At 35.3% G+C, this 15319-nt stretch overlaps 1 protein-coding gene across 1 annotated transcript in view; it reads right to left on the bottom strand.

Moving 5' to 3' along the window:
• LOC123318759 (delta(14)-sterol reductase LBR-like) overlaps nt 1–5463 on the bottom strand; it is a 45975-nt gene extending 40512 nt beyond the window's left edge. Inside the window, exon 1 of the mRNA XM_044905494.1 lies at nt 5342–5463. The gene's annotated coding sequence lies outside the window, so the exon portion shown is untranslated. The remainder of the gene's footprint in view (nt 1–5341) is intronic.
• Nucleotides 5464–15319: the final 9856 nt, after the last annotated feature.

Here is a 15319-nt window from a genome sequence, read left to right as displayed (position 1 = left end):
CCTAATTCCAACAGTTGACATCATCTGTCTCAAGACTAAAGACCGTGAAATTATTATATTTTGTAAGGTTGTTGATTATTTAAACGTTGATAACGTTTTTATTGTCCGGTGTGCCATATCATTAAAACTTCTGCTACTGATAGTTTATTGAATTTGGTTCATTTAGTACCTTCTTTAAAATTGTTGGTTGTAATATTTCCATTGATACCAGAACCAGATATGTCTATTATATATGTCTAAATTAAAAACACATATAATCAGTTTTTGCCCTTCAAATTGAAGAAGAGTTCCTAATTTTTCAAAAATTCAATTACACAATATGAAACAATGTAGCAGGAGGAATTTTCTTCCAATACTATAACTATTTCGCAATCCAATTAACAAGTTTCTATTCTGTAAAATTAGAGTTGTCCGTGGGATCTGATTATGGAAAATTTTGTTAATTTTCCTGAGATATATGGCATACCTATATAAAGATAAAAATGGAACTGTACCTATTGTTTGGAGAATATGAGTAATATAATTGTTTCAACATTAATTGATATATAGTCGGTTTAAGAATATCTTTGAATACTTAGTGGTCGAAGAAACAGACCAGATTTGGAATGGTGAGGTTTTTCGTCAACTTCACTAATTTCTTGAAGAAACAGCTATGCTCTATACAGAATCGTAAGCAATAGAAAAGTATCTTTTGAATAAAGTATTTGAATGCGGACCATAAGAAAAATTCCTCAATTTCTTCATGTATAAAATCAAAAGTTTATTCACCCATATATACAGCCATGTTGATCAGATATGATGTGTAAATGGCAAAAACAGAACCATTTTCGCAAATTCATATTCATTCAACCATTCACATACTGAACCTACTTAGGGCTGCTCGTTTCCCGAAAAATGTTCAATCGATTTGAAGTATTTAAACAATATCATTTTGTTGCACAGGTTGTCCCAAAAGTAGTGAATCAAACGTCACATCACGATAGAGTAGACCAAATATTATCGAATGACTCCAACATTAGTTCAGTGAAAATGTACCGTTTACAAAATAATTAGAGTTTTATGAAAATACCTAAAACTGCCGATTTTCGAAGTATTTTTTTCAATATTAATACACCCTGTATATACTTTAAATTTCAAGGAACCAACTTCAAGATACGTGAACTCGCAATATTTCACCCCTCAATTTTCCAATTAAAATATGTTGGACGATACTCCATTTTATCATTATTTATTATTGAATACAGATGAAAGATGAGACAGAAGCGAGAATCATATCGGGTGTCCCAAGGTGAGTGGCCTATTAGATTATAATGTAAACTATTGATGGTAAAGATTTCAAATTTTGTGGATCGATATTTGGCCATGTAAGGTACATTTTTAGAATAATTTCACATTTCCAGTATAGCCGGATGTACGATAATTCGGCCACAACTTTGTTATTTTAAATGGGACATCCGGTATTTCTATTTTTTTATGATACTCCATAAAATATTAAATCTATTCACTTTTACTTTTTCCTACCTATCTTTAACGGTTTTTGAGTTAATTATTTTTCGAAATTTTAGATCAAATTGGCGTGTTACGAAAATGACTATAGTTCGCTCAATATTTGAGATTTAAGTCAGAAATTTAGCAAGTCATCAGATATTGATCTGATCTATGTCACTGCTTTTGAATTATAGTTGTCAGTTATACAGGATTGAGAAAAAAAAATCATCATTTTCCAAGTTACAAATTCGTGAAAAAGTCTGTTTTTCTAAATTAGACACCTAGTATATTTTTCAATAGAGTGTGTTGTACTGATTCCAAAAATTGAAAAATATACAATGTGTCTAATTGGAAAAAACAGACTTTTTTACGATTTTGTAACTTGGCAAATGATGATTTTTTTTGGTCCATCCTGTATAACTGACAACTATAATTCAAAAGCAGTGACATAGATCAGATCAATATGTAATGACTAATGCCAATTTGATCTAAAATTTCGATAAATAATTAATAACTCAAAAACCGTTATGGATAGGTATGAAAAAGTATGAGTGAATAGATTTGATATTTTATGGGGTATCATAAAAAAATAGAAATACCGGATGTCCCATTTAAAATAACAAAGTTGTTGCCAAATTGTCGTACATCCGGCAACACTGGAAATGTGAAATATTTAAAAAATGTACCTCACATGGCCAAATATCTATCCACAAAATTTGAAATCTTTACCATCAATAGTTTCTATAATAATCTAATAGGCCACTCACCTTGGGACACCCGACATCATACAAATGAAAATATATTTCATCGAGTTATCCCAATTCTTTTGAGAAAGAGCGTGAAAGTCAGTGGAAGGATTAAAAAAAAAATTTCTCAATGCATTTCAATTCCACATGTCTAAAAACAATGGGAATAATGAACCAGCAATGAGGATCTATTCATCGACAGATATTTTCAGTGAAACTGATAAAATAAGTACTCAATAATTTTTATACTTAAAAAAAAACGATATGAATGGCTGAAAGATGAGTTCCTGCCAGAATAAATTGAGAAGAATCATTGAATATAGAATTACAGAGTGTTTCACGAGTAAACGGACAAACGAAAACCGTGAATAGAGGGCATTGAGCTGATTTCAAAGACACTTCATATGTTTGTCTTAGGTACTCCGTTTCCGATATACAGAATACAGGAGGTTTTCTCAAATTTCTCTATTTTTCGTTCCGCTATCTCTCCTGATATTTCGATCGATTTGTATTAAAATTCATTAACAGGTTAAAGTTGATAGTTTCAATTAAACAGAACATTTAACAAAACTCATGACCGGACTCGTTGAGACTATATTCAAATTCAAGCACATGAAAAACACCCTGTATATAGTTTTTCATCATAATTTTGATATTTTAGTTATTTGCATGTACGATTGTCTCAAATTCAATGAATCGTTGGTATGACACATCCGTGGATTATCTTTAATGGATAATTGTTTTGTGGTCAAACGCCTCTGCATAAAAATAGATTGGGAAATGTTCGACTGACTCTTCTCGTTCTCAAAATATGGCTTGTTTTTGTTTTTGATATTTATAGAATATCTGGATATTCAGAAGGTCATTTATGCATTGTTGATAAGCTCTATTACAGATGATGAACAAAGATAAAAATAAAAAACTACGCTATCATGAAATTAATGACAATCTTCAATGACCAGATATGGTATTATTGTTGAAATTTAACATTCCTTATAGACATCTGATCCTAAAACAATCATTTAAAAAATATGGTTCACAGGGAAGGCATAGAGTCATTCGGGGTAAATGAGCGCAGTGGGTAAGTGTGCGCAGTTCGTATATCTCGACTATGCAATGTATGAAAGAGGGGTTTATTTGGGTGAAGCAAAAGCGCAAAATCGCCATATTAGTTTTTCATAGGAGTGCGCCGTGCCACGTTTCTTTAACTTTTTATTTGCAATCAATCAAATTCACTAGTTTTCTTGTTAATTTTTAGCATCTCTGCAAATTCTGCCAGGTCCAAGTTCCTAGTCCTTCAGTGTCAAACAATATTTTATTCGATCATGGGTATATTAACTTAAATATATAATGAAAAATTTTAGGTTCTCTTAGCTGCTTAACTCTATAAGAACGTCAATTCAAATTTCGGCTTACTGGGGAAAGTGTGCGCGGGTAAGTGTGCGCATAGATTCATTATATGGGCATTAGTTCAGTGAGGAATTAATTATGACATTGATGATTTTCTTGGTTAAGACTCGATCAATAATAATAATAATGATAATAATAATATTGCTCAATAAGGATGAGGACACAGCACTATTCATCGACGTGGCAATTCCAAATAATAACAATCTTCTAGATAGACACACTGAAAAAATTTCAAAATACAGAGATCTCGAGGAACAAACCAGAAGACAGTGGAAGCTGAAAGATATCAAGACCATCCCTATTGTCATTTCATCTACAGGCCTGATACCGAAGAAACTACTAGAGAACTTGAGGAAACTTCAGTTGGACGAAAATATCTATAGAGTCATGCAGAAGGCGGTACTGCTTGGAACGGCGAGAACTGTACGCAAGTACATGGGGAATGCAGAGGAACACCGTCTGCTCCGACAGGAAGTGCGGGTGGAGCAGGAATCCAACCTACAGCAGGGAGGCGAGGAGCGACCCGGACCCGACCACCACCACGAGCCCGAAAACCTGGAAAGGGCTCCAACAGAGCTTAATCCTTTTGATATCTGAGATATCTGGGATAAGTGAATTTTCCTCTGGAGAGGAGTGTGAAAGCCGCAAGGCTAAAGTCAATAATAATAATAAATCTTTATTTATCCTGTGAGATATTTAACAATGTATAGGACAAGTCAGGAAATTGCATAGAACGAACATATTCATCTATCAGAAAAAAAGAGCAGGGAAGAAATCCTTAATTCCTAAAAAGTATCACAAAGAATATTGTCCTATTTGTTCAGAAAAATATGAAGAGCCACTAACAGGGGAATGTATCAAGTGTTGTGTTCACCAAGAATTGTGGCACGAACAATAATGCACTGCTTGTAACAAGGCGCTTCTGTATTGACAATAAACAGCATTTCTCTAAAATTGTAACATTTTGATGACATTATTTTGTAATTTTTTTTGATTGTGTGGTTCTCAAAGCACTGCGTTCACTTACCCCGTGAGGGTGCGCACACTTACCCGCAATACGGGGCATGTGAACGCACTCCGACTTTCTCTACTAAATTCTTTTTTGCGGAAAGAAAACGTTTTTGTTTGTTTGCTTTTTGATGTTTTTTTATAGATTAGAAAATTCTCTATCTTATGAATATGTTTTAATTTTCCTAGATTCAACATTTGAAACAGGGTATGGCTTGAAAGGCAAAAGTGAGCACAGTTGCCCCGAATGACTCTACCAATGATTTATTTATTTTTAGACAATCATACATGCAGATAACGAAAATGTTGAAATAATGATGAAAAGCTGCATACGAAGTGTTTTTCATGTGTTTGTAGTTGAATGAAGACTCACTGAGTTTTCCCGAATTTTTATGTTCGATTTCATTGGAATTAACTTCAAGCTAAATGTAAAATTTCAGTCGAATCTCGAGAATTTCAGGAGTTATGGCCAAAAGAAAATTTGACAAATTTCCAGAATACCCTCTGTGTAAAGTAACGTGATGCACTTATGTGGGTTGTTTTTGAACTCAGCCTATATAGATCATAATTTGATGCAAAAATTATATTCTGAATGCTCATGACTGCATTATCGATTGAAAACAAATTGACGTCTATTCGCCGATAAAGCTTTGCGAAGTCGTGGATAAATCTATAAAAGTGAGCATCACCTAGTCTCGTTAATCACAAGTGGACAAAACTACGAGAACAGTTAACACACAACACAGTAAACTTGATAATTCAAGTGTCTAGTGACAAGTTGACAAACAAAATCAATGAAAAATATAGATCTTATCGTTGAAATACCAGAGGATATTTCAACTTTTTCCACATGAGCGTACTGAAAAATGTGAATTAAGAATATTCTCGAGATGAAAAATTTGGTATTTTGATCCATGAATATGTTTTTGGTTTAGATTGTCCAATTTGGTTTTGACTGATGAATAAAATAAATGGCAACTTCCTTGCAACTTGGGCTGCTTTCTATAAAATGGTATATTCCGATACCAACTTTCCCTGACAAAAAATCAGTGTGAACACCAGTGTGAAATAAGTCTGAATGATACACAAGAATTGTTCAAAATTGCCTCTTTGAATTTGTGGTCCGCACTGTCCCGGCCGAAGTGAAAATGGAATAAACATCATAAGGTAGTTATCTGACCACGAACAATTTAAGAACCACCTTCAATACCGTGTTCAAAATTTTCTACACTGTTCAGCTTTCTTTCACAATACCTACATTCCATATAGGTTCTTCAATTGACCTAAAACATATATAATTGTGGATGTAGTGACGTTCATGATGAATGTTTCTTGTCATCTGAATATGTAATGAAATATAGAAAAATTCAAAACTGTACGCCACTGTTAATGATCCGCATCAGTTATCTCTTCAAAAGTTCAAAGTGATGCAAAAATTATCTCAAATACATACCATAATTAGTAATTCATCATAATGCATTCACAATCCCAGGGCCCAAAGTCAACTTTGTTAACTGCATTTTCTGTATATACTATACACCCCCTCAAAATTGAATAGGGGAAAGGGGTGCAGTGGTACTTCATTTTAAAGCTTGGAAGCCTCTTTGCAGGGGTGTACATATATGAGAAACGTAATTTTTCGCAAAAATCAATTTTTTATCTCAAATGAGAATATTTCGGTTATTTTTAGAATGTACAAGCCCTCTTCTACAAACATAAAAAAATTGAATTGCAATTTTCTCAAATAATGAGAAAAATTCTCTCAAACTACTGATAAAAAAAAATCTTTCCTTATGTTGCCTTTATTTTTTGTTCTTAGAAGGTGTTTTTCTGGTTATAATATGTTTCTTCGATCATTTGATGTATTATAAGTCAATCTGTTGAGTTAACCCTTTGCTAATTTGTTTAAAATATTAAAAATTATTATGGTGTACACATTTCAAAAATATGTTGAGCAGGAAAGCCTATATTACCAAAATCAAAATTTTCCCGAGCTTCTGTAAGGATATTTAACCAGAACCATCCTGAACTTATGGTTCGCCATAAGTACTTAATGGAATTGATTTCAAAATTTGTTGAGACGGCTGCTGTAATGGATAAAAAAAGGGTACCCATTGGAATTGTGAATGATCAAGGAGCAGCTGTGGCGGTATTGGAACATGTCCAACTTATGCCAAACATGCAATCTGTACGACAACTTTCTGCGGCTTCCGGTATTAGTCAATCTAACGTTTTCAGAATTTCACATAGACACAAGTTCCATCCTTACAAAATGAAATTAATTCATGAATTAAATGATGATGATTTGGGTCGAAGGCAAAAGTTTTGCGAAGTTATGGCCGAGTGTTTCGATAATAACCCAAATTTCTTTCACAACGTTTGCTTTTCTGACGAATGCACCGTACATTTTGAAGCGATACAAATCCTCATGCATTTCAAGAAGCTCACACTTAACATCCGGAAAAGCTAAATAGTTGGGGAGCCGAAGAGGGAAATTCGGGATTTACTCGAGCGTGTCAGATTAATATAATGGGACAAACCTTGGACCCTGTAGAGTACCTCTACCAAAAATTAGACCTGTATATAGGGGGAATTGTCTAGGACAGCCTGTCAGGATAGTGAAAAAAACGATCATTGCACATACTCGAGCGTCTCAGATTAAGATATACATAAGTGGTTAATTACATGTTGAAAAGTATTTATTCTCTTACCCCCGGTTTCATAAAGCTCGATCGGGGAATCAACGCTTGATTGACAGATGAACGTCAATTTGTTTTCAATCAATAATTCAGCCATAAGAATTCGGAATTCAATTCTCGAATCAAATTATGATCTATATACATCTATTCAATGATTCTAAATTGCTTCTTGTTCAATATATGTAGGAATGAAAAAGTTTTAGTGATTTCGTTTTCGGAATCCAGTGACTGTCAAATCGTTGATCGGGCACTAACAGTTTTATGAAACCCGCTGTCAATCTGACAATTTAAGCGTGTCGAAAATGTGTGGGAGGGCGACAGAGTTGCAAAAAAAAACGTCACGTGTACATTCTCGAGCAGGGTGCTTTTTTTTAATTATTTTGAAGCTTATGATTCGAGAATAACGGAAAAATATAATCTGACTGTTTTAGCAAGGCGAAACAATAAAAATTTGCTATAAATCTCACAAATATCAGTTTTTTTGAATTATCTCCTCCCTGGACTTCAAATCTTTTTCGCATTCATCATAAAAGTTGTAGGGCATAACATTTCCTACAAATTTTGTCCTAAGCAATTTTTTCTACGTTCAAACGTTTCTGAGATATATGGCGATTAATGCGAGGTGTTTAGCGATTTAGCATTGTGAAGCGAAAATTCACTCGTTGGAAAATAGTACATTCTGAGGTTCAGTCAGAGACTAATTTCGAAATTGTCATTATAGAAATATCTTGTCATTTTGATAATTGGATGAATGTAGATTAAACTGGTATTCTACATTGACCTTGCCCTTTCGCATGTGTGGCTAAGCTCCTCGCCCCTATCGCCCTCTGACTCGAGAACGGTATGTAAAATTGCTTCAGACAAAAGTTGTGTAGAATTTTATTATCTACAACTTTCCTAATGAAAAATGATTAGAGGTACAGGCGGGGGAATATTCGAAAAATGGCATTTTTATCATCTTCAAAGTATCAGATTAAGAAAACCCCCCTGATTAGTGTCAGATTAATGGGTTAACACGTCTACAACACCGAGATTAAGCATCTGTATGAAAATCTGACACGCTCGAGTATGTACAAGTAACAATTTTTTTTCACATTTTCAAAGGACCGCTGTGACCTTGCGACACGTCCAAATTGTCAGTCCCTTGAAGAGAAGCTCCCTTGGGCTCCAGTTAACATATCCTCCAAAAATCTGACAAACCGGAAATTATTATTTTTTTTTACCACTTTCAACTCTTCCGTACGGCCAGTCACACCGCGCAAACTGTCAGATAAGCATGAATTCATTATCAAAAACATGTAGGGCATATACAGTATCTTAATCTGACACGCTCGAGTATGTACACCTCTGAGACCCTGCAGACGCTTTCCCCACCGCTGAAAGTGCATAAATTTTTCTTTCTACCATCTAATCTTCAAAATCCACTAGGTCTCCACGACGCTCGAGTAAATCCCGATTTAGCATGGTCGGCTCCCCAACTAAAACGTTTGGGTAGGAATTTTGGGAGACCACCTAATTGTACTTCTGTTTATTCCTAGTAATTTAAATGGCGAAATTTATCTTGAAATGCGATTGACCCGTTAATCACAGAAAAATTTGATTTTTTTTTTTTTTTTTTGGTGTAGCAGGGGGAAAATCTGCAAATCAGATGAACCACCCTCTCCTGAGGGGGAACAAGTGTGGGGATTCTCACTCTCCTGAGCTCGAGATCCACTAAAAACCCTTAACTGCTTCTTGAATTTTGGTTCCGGGCATTTGCCTATAAACCGTTTGTCTCTTAGTCGGTTTTCTTCTCGCACATTATCGTGCTGCGATTTATGTGTTTATCCTTTAGTGTATTAACACTTTATTGAATTTTTCAATAAGTTTCTGTTGTTATTTTAATCTCTTTTTAATTGATCTCTTGGTCTCCTTCGGTAAATTCGCATTCTCCTCTTGTCTTCCTCTGGGTCGTAGTCCACTAGTCTGCTGAGTTCTTGATTCGGATGGTTTTTCGCTGTTTCGAATAATTGATCTGCTTTTCTGTTCATTAATTCCGTTATGGTTTCCCATTTAAGGCCCCTATAAATCTGTCTATTCCTGACAAACCAAGGTGCATCTATTGCACATCGTAGCAGCTTGTTTTCAGTGGCCTGAATTCTTTTGATGTGGCTCTTTGCCGCGAAGCCCCAGGCAACTAATCCATAAGTCAGTTGAGGCCTAGCAACGGCTTTGATTATCTTCAATTTTGTCTCTTTCGACATGTGGCTTCTTCTTCCTATTAAAGGGTAGAGTCTATTCATCACTGCTTCCGTTTTGTCGATTGCTTGTTTGATATGACTTTTCCAAGTAAGCCCTTTGTCAAGCGTTATTCCTAAATATTTGGCTTCATTTTCTAGTCGATTTCTTCGCCGTCAACTTCCAGTTTCGTTGTGGGTCGCAGTCTTCTCTTCTGTAGTAATATTGCTTGGCTCTTTTGTCCATTGATCTTGATTTTCCACTTTATGCACCAGTCATTTGTTTCGTCAATCGTTTCTTGTAGAACTCGTTCTATTACTTCTGGGTTTCGGTGTCGAGTTGCTATGCCTGTGTCGTCAGCATATAACGTTAGCATAGTTCTTGGATTCTTCGGAATATCGTGAATGTATATGTTGTACAGAAGTGGCCCAAGCACTGACCTTTGGGGTACTCCAGCCTCTAAATCTCTTGTTGTGGAGCATTCTCCTTCCACTTTCACGTAAAATCTTCTATTTTTGAGATAATTCCGGATCAACTTGCATATTTTGATCGAATATCCAGCACTTCTCATCTTATATATTAATCCTTCATGCCATACTCTGTCGAAAGCTCTGGCGACGTCTAGTAAAACAAGACCTGTGGCTTGTTTATTTTGGAATCCCTCTGTAATGTACTCTGTGAGCCTTAATAATTGTTGCTCTGTTGAATGCTCTCTTCTGAATCCGAACTGTTCTGGCGGTATCAGTTTCAGATTTTCGGTTTCCTCATTTAGCCTCGTGGCGATAATCCTTTCTACTACTTTTCCTAACGCCGACAGTAGACTTATCGGTCTGTAGTTTTGTGGGAACTTCTTCTCTTTAAATGGTTTATAGAATACTATGACTTCCGCTGTTTTCCATTTTTCTGGGTAGTGTTCTGTCCTCATGATTCCATTCGCGATATTTGTTAGAGCGGCTATACCTTTTCTAGGTAATTTCTTTAACATAACATTCGTTATTTTATCGCTTCCGGGAGCTTTCCTCTTCTTCAAACTTCTAATTATTTCCCTGATTTCATTTGTCGATGTTGGCTTGTCTATTTCAGCAGCCGCTGGTAATTCATCCATTTCTTCATCATTTTCTTCAACCAGTTCTTCCAAATCTTCATTATCGTCGTCTATCCTGTAATTTATTCTCGATTCTCTTTCGATCGAGTCCGCCAATGCATCTGCCTTATCAGTATTAGTATACGCCATTCCCCTTTCTCCGTGTAGGGGTGGAATTTTAGTCTTTTCTCCTCGTAGGCTTTTTTGCATTCTCCATGCAGAATGATCGATTGTATTCGGTTCTTGAACCCTTTTGTTCCATCTGCTTGTTCTTAGATCTTTCAATTTGAGAACGATCCGCTACAACTTGAACAACAATTGCATTTCCAACAAGACGGAGCTCCTCCCCACTACGCCGCACCAGTTCGTCAATATCCTGGTCGTTGGATTGGAAGAACAGGTCCTGTGTAGTGAGTGGCCTGCATCATCTCCTGTCCTGAAACCTCTGGACTTCTTCTTGTGGCGACATCTTAAGTCCAAGATTCTTGTAACTCAGCCCGAAAATTTGGACGAACTGCGCCAACGAATTGTAAATGAGTGTCTTCTCATAACTCCAATTATGCTAATGTTATAGACGGTTTTCAGTCAAGATTGTATTATTGTATGGAAGCTAATGGAGGACGATTTGAACATTTTATTTGAAAACTCAGAGTTGATTTTTCTGATTGTAAGAATGATAAAACAATTTAATTTTTTAGGAAAGTGATTTTTTAAAGATTTGTGAAAAAGGCTTAGTAAAAATAGACTTGTACATTTTGATAATAACCAAAATATTCAAGGTGGCTCATTTGAGCTGAAAATTGATTTGTCGAAAATCAAAATTACGTTTTTCATACACCGTTGTGAAGAGGTTTCCAAAACCTTCCAATTGAAGTATCACTCAACCTCTCTCCCCTATTCAATGTTGTGGGGTTGAAACGCCCCTTCTTACGGGGTTGCTCGTTCAAGCCTCAAATATACTGTGTGAAGAAGAAAAGTATAATCAGGCACCAGACTAGTTTAATTCACATGAGACAATAATTATAATTGACAGTACTTTAGAGATCCAAAAACAACTTAAGCCTAGCTCTCGAAAATAGCACACAGATATTCTGTACGTTTCACAATTTTCTGAACACTTATGCAAATGCGTGAACCTGAATAACTTAAGCAAATTACAGCTGCACATGTACATAATGCTCATAATTTTTTTTTGTTATTTTGTGGGAATTTCTTCATTCAACGCATCCTGTCATTTCATGTACAACAGAATCAATTCTTTAACATTATAATCAGTGAAACAGTTCGGGCGATGCTGGAGATGCGAGTTTGCTAAAATTTGGTTGATTTTCTCCTTAGTCCTTCTTTCAATATCCGGAAACACCTGTGAAAATTTTGGAATATCCAATTTGTCTGACGGTGGAATGAGTTTTTCTAATGTTTCTTTGCAGCAGTCATCTTTTTCAGTGGCTTCGAAAAATTCCAAAACTCCGTTTCTGAAATTTTCCATTTCTTCTGAAGAATCTTTTTTTTTACGCCCACCAAGTTTTTTCATTATTCTGTTTTTTACAGTTTTCGACATTTTTTTTGCATTTTCACTCAAGAAAAGGGTTATTATATTTTTCTTTCCATTGTATTCTTTGTTTGTGTCAACATGTTCCTGTCTTTTTTTCAGATCTGGTAAAGATGCAGATAATTTTGATGGTATATTATGATCAGGCATTTTCTGAATATTTTCAGATTGCTCTAGGACCTTCTCAGCAAGTTTTTCTGGTTCTTGATCAGTATTGCTACAGTTTACAGCTTCACAAATTCCATCTTTGGTTGCACTTACCAAACCATCATTTTGGGATGTCTCGCTTCTTGAATTGATTTCGTCTACATCATCATCGATATCACAATTCAGAGGAATACAGCAGTAGAAGTTCCTAAAGTTATGACAATATTTCTCAATATCTCTAAAACATGGACAACTTATACTACATTTCTCCCTACTTTCTTCTTCTATGCATTTCGCTCTGAAAATACTCTCCAGTTCTTGACACAGACTATCATTTTTAGGCCCCTTTTCTATGCATTCTTTTTCATCTGCTCCATTATGGCCAATGAGGTTGTTATCTTTTATCGGCTCGTTCAAAGTTTTACTTGGAAATTGAAAATTCTTCTCGTTATAATTATTACTTTCAGAATTCTTTGTTACAATGATTTCAACATCACTCGGTGTTGCTTTCTTATCTTCATGTCTTGATGTATTCTCCATACATGTTATGTGTTCGCTTTCCTTAAGCTTCAATACTTCTTGCTTTGAAACTGGATATTGTGACGACTGAAGATCTGTTTCCCCCTTGGATTTTTCAAATGATTTTGTTGACGACTTCGTTATTATTTCACTGACAATGATCTCGTGAGCTATAGTTAAGGAAGATTTATCAGTAGAAAATTCAACTGGCGAAATGTAAGTAGAAATCGACTTTGGTGATGATGGAATTGCTGGCCTTGCGAAACTACTCTCATAGATCAAGTCATTCTCTTCTGGCACATCTTCTAACATCCTAGAAAGAGTTCTGAGAGACCCCAAACTTCCACAACTGCAGTTGAAATTAGATTCTAAGCTGCTAGAAATGAAGGCCGATAAGATATGAACGAATGCACTTGGCTGAGGTGCGAAATCAGAAAATTCTTTCTTAGTTTTAGATTTATCTATCAACAATCCCTTGTTATGTCTTTTTGGTTTTTTACTGATTACAATCTTCCTAATAGCCCCAGTAAAATTTTGGGTACTACCGAATTTCGATGATGGAACTAGGTGTTTCTTCTCATTGTTATCATTCCTCACGCAATCATCCAACGAGAATGACATGTTTCTACTCGCAGGACTAACCCTACATAACCCATTTGTTTGCGCCTCCATCGGGTTCACAGCAACAAATTGCGTCATCCTGTTACTGTGGTTCTCCTTGGGTACCAGCAGCTTCTTAGGATTAGTCTTTTTCAACCCAGGTTTGGGGACAGTACGTCTATTTTTCTCTTTGAAATCGATGAGATATCGATTGGCTATCGATACTGGCGGATATTTCGTAACGAGTCTGGTTTGCATAATGTTTACTTTACATGATTTGATCGGACACTGTAATTTGGACTTGTTCATTTCGAATATAAAATAAAAATAATTTGGATTATGACATTCTTAAAATTTTGACACTGAATAATTGAGAAAGTTTTTACCACCGATTTTAAAATCGAAGCTTCATTTCTCTGGTGCGTTTTTCATGCTCGGAGGTTTCTGTGGAAGGTTTTCAATTCCATTTGTTGATCAAAACGTCTGTACAGTCGAGACGATTAGTTTATTGCCACTAGTAGGCTCATATTTATCTCATCAGTTTCTGGAAATGCACCAGCAATTTTTATGGTAATTCATTTTCCTTATATATCTATTATTATTCTTCTGTACATAAACTACATAATACTAAAAGAATAAGGATAGTAGAATTGGTTAAAAAATAAAAAAGCAAAAAAGGAGGTGGTAAAACGCTCTAGATGAGCCCACAGGGCTCCGAAGGAACGAGGGCAAAGCCCTAAAATAATTTCCGAAAAAGTTAAATTTCGGCTATTTTTGCCGTCTTGACGGAAGGTGCAAAACTGAAATAGGCACGAAGCTACTTATTGGACCGGGGAAGGGCTAGCCTCAAATATACAAAACAATAGCGTAAGAAAAAGGTGTAAATTTGACATTTCTCAATTTCATTTTTTCCATTCGCTGTGGATGAAAAACCATCTAAAGTTGAATCACAAGTGTCATCTGTGTGCGAAGCATAAGTGTCACTTATGGGGCGATCGATGATCAGAAAAAACCATAGACATATACTTCATTCAAATTTATTTTAGCAGTCGGTTGGCCATGAAATAATTTTCTCAAGTTTTTGTAACTAGAACGAAGTTAGGTTGGCACTCATGAAATGTCATTAATGTCATAACGTCGTTGCCACAACTAATATCAATTTTTATTACGAAAATCATAGATAACGAAAATGCCGAAAGTGATTGAAAAAAGAGACAGGGTTCAAGGAAGTGCTATTTAGAATTCAGGTCCGCTCATTCAAATAGTTCTGATATTCTAAAATCCACAATACGTCAGACGGTATAGTGAACATATTCAATGTAAGAGAATTTATATAATGTTTCATCTGAATCTAAACGACTTAAATTTCAGCTGGATATTTCCACAATCAGAAAGATTGTGAATGAAGAGGATGACAAAGAATTTCCTTCTATTGGGAGACCCAAAAAAGTGGTGGCATTTGAGAATTTTATGTTTGAGTGAATTAATGCGAAAAGTTTACTTCAGGATTTTCGATAAATGTCATCGGAGAATAAGTTCCCTAAAATGGATTTTTCTATTTTTCATTTGACTTGTCCTATACAATGTAAATATTTTGAGGTACTAATAAATACCTAACTATTATTATTACATCAATGTATTGATGTAATGAATAGCCACAAATACGCGCAAGTTGCCCTGTTACTTGTTTATTCATGTGAAATTTTTGTTCAAAGGTGAAGTTCATCTTAACTTGAAACTTCCTTCAATTCCTTTTACTTATATTGATGCAAGATGATTTTTGTTGAAGAATTTAACATTCTTGTAATTATCTGTTAATTCTTCCAGGAAATACCCATTCCCAACCACT

Source organism: Coccinella septempunctata, chromosome 1 (assembly GCF_907165205.1).
Source record: "Coccinella septempunctata chromosome 1, icCocSept1.1, whole genome shotgun sequence".
NCBI classification, from domain to species: Eukaryota; Metazoa; Arthropoda; class Insecta; order Coleoptera; family Coccinellidae; genus Coccinella; species Coccinella septempunctata.
Note: the sequence above shows the minus strand (reverse complement) of the source record. Positions and strands in the feature narration are given on the sequence as shown.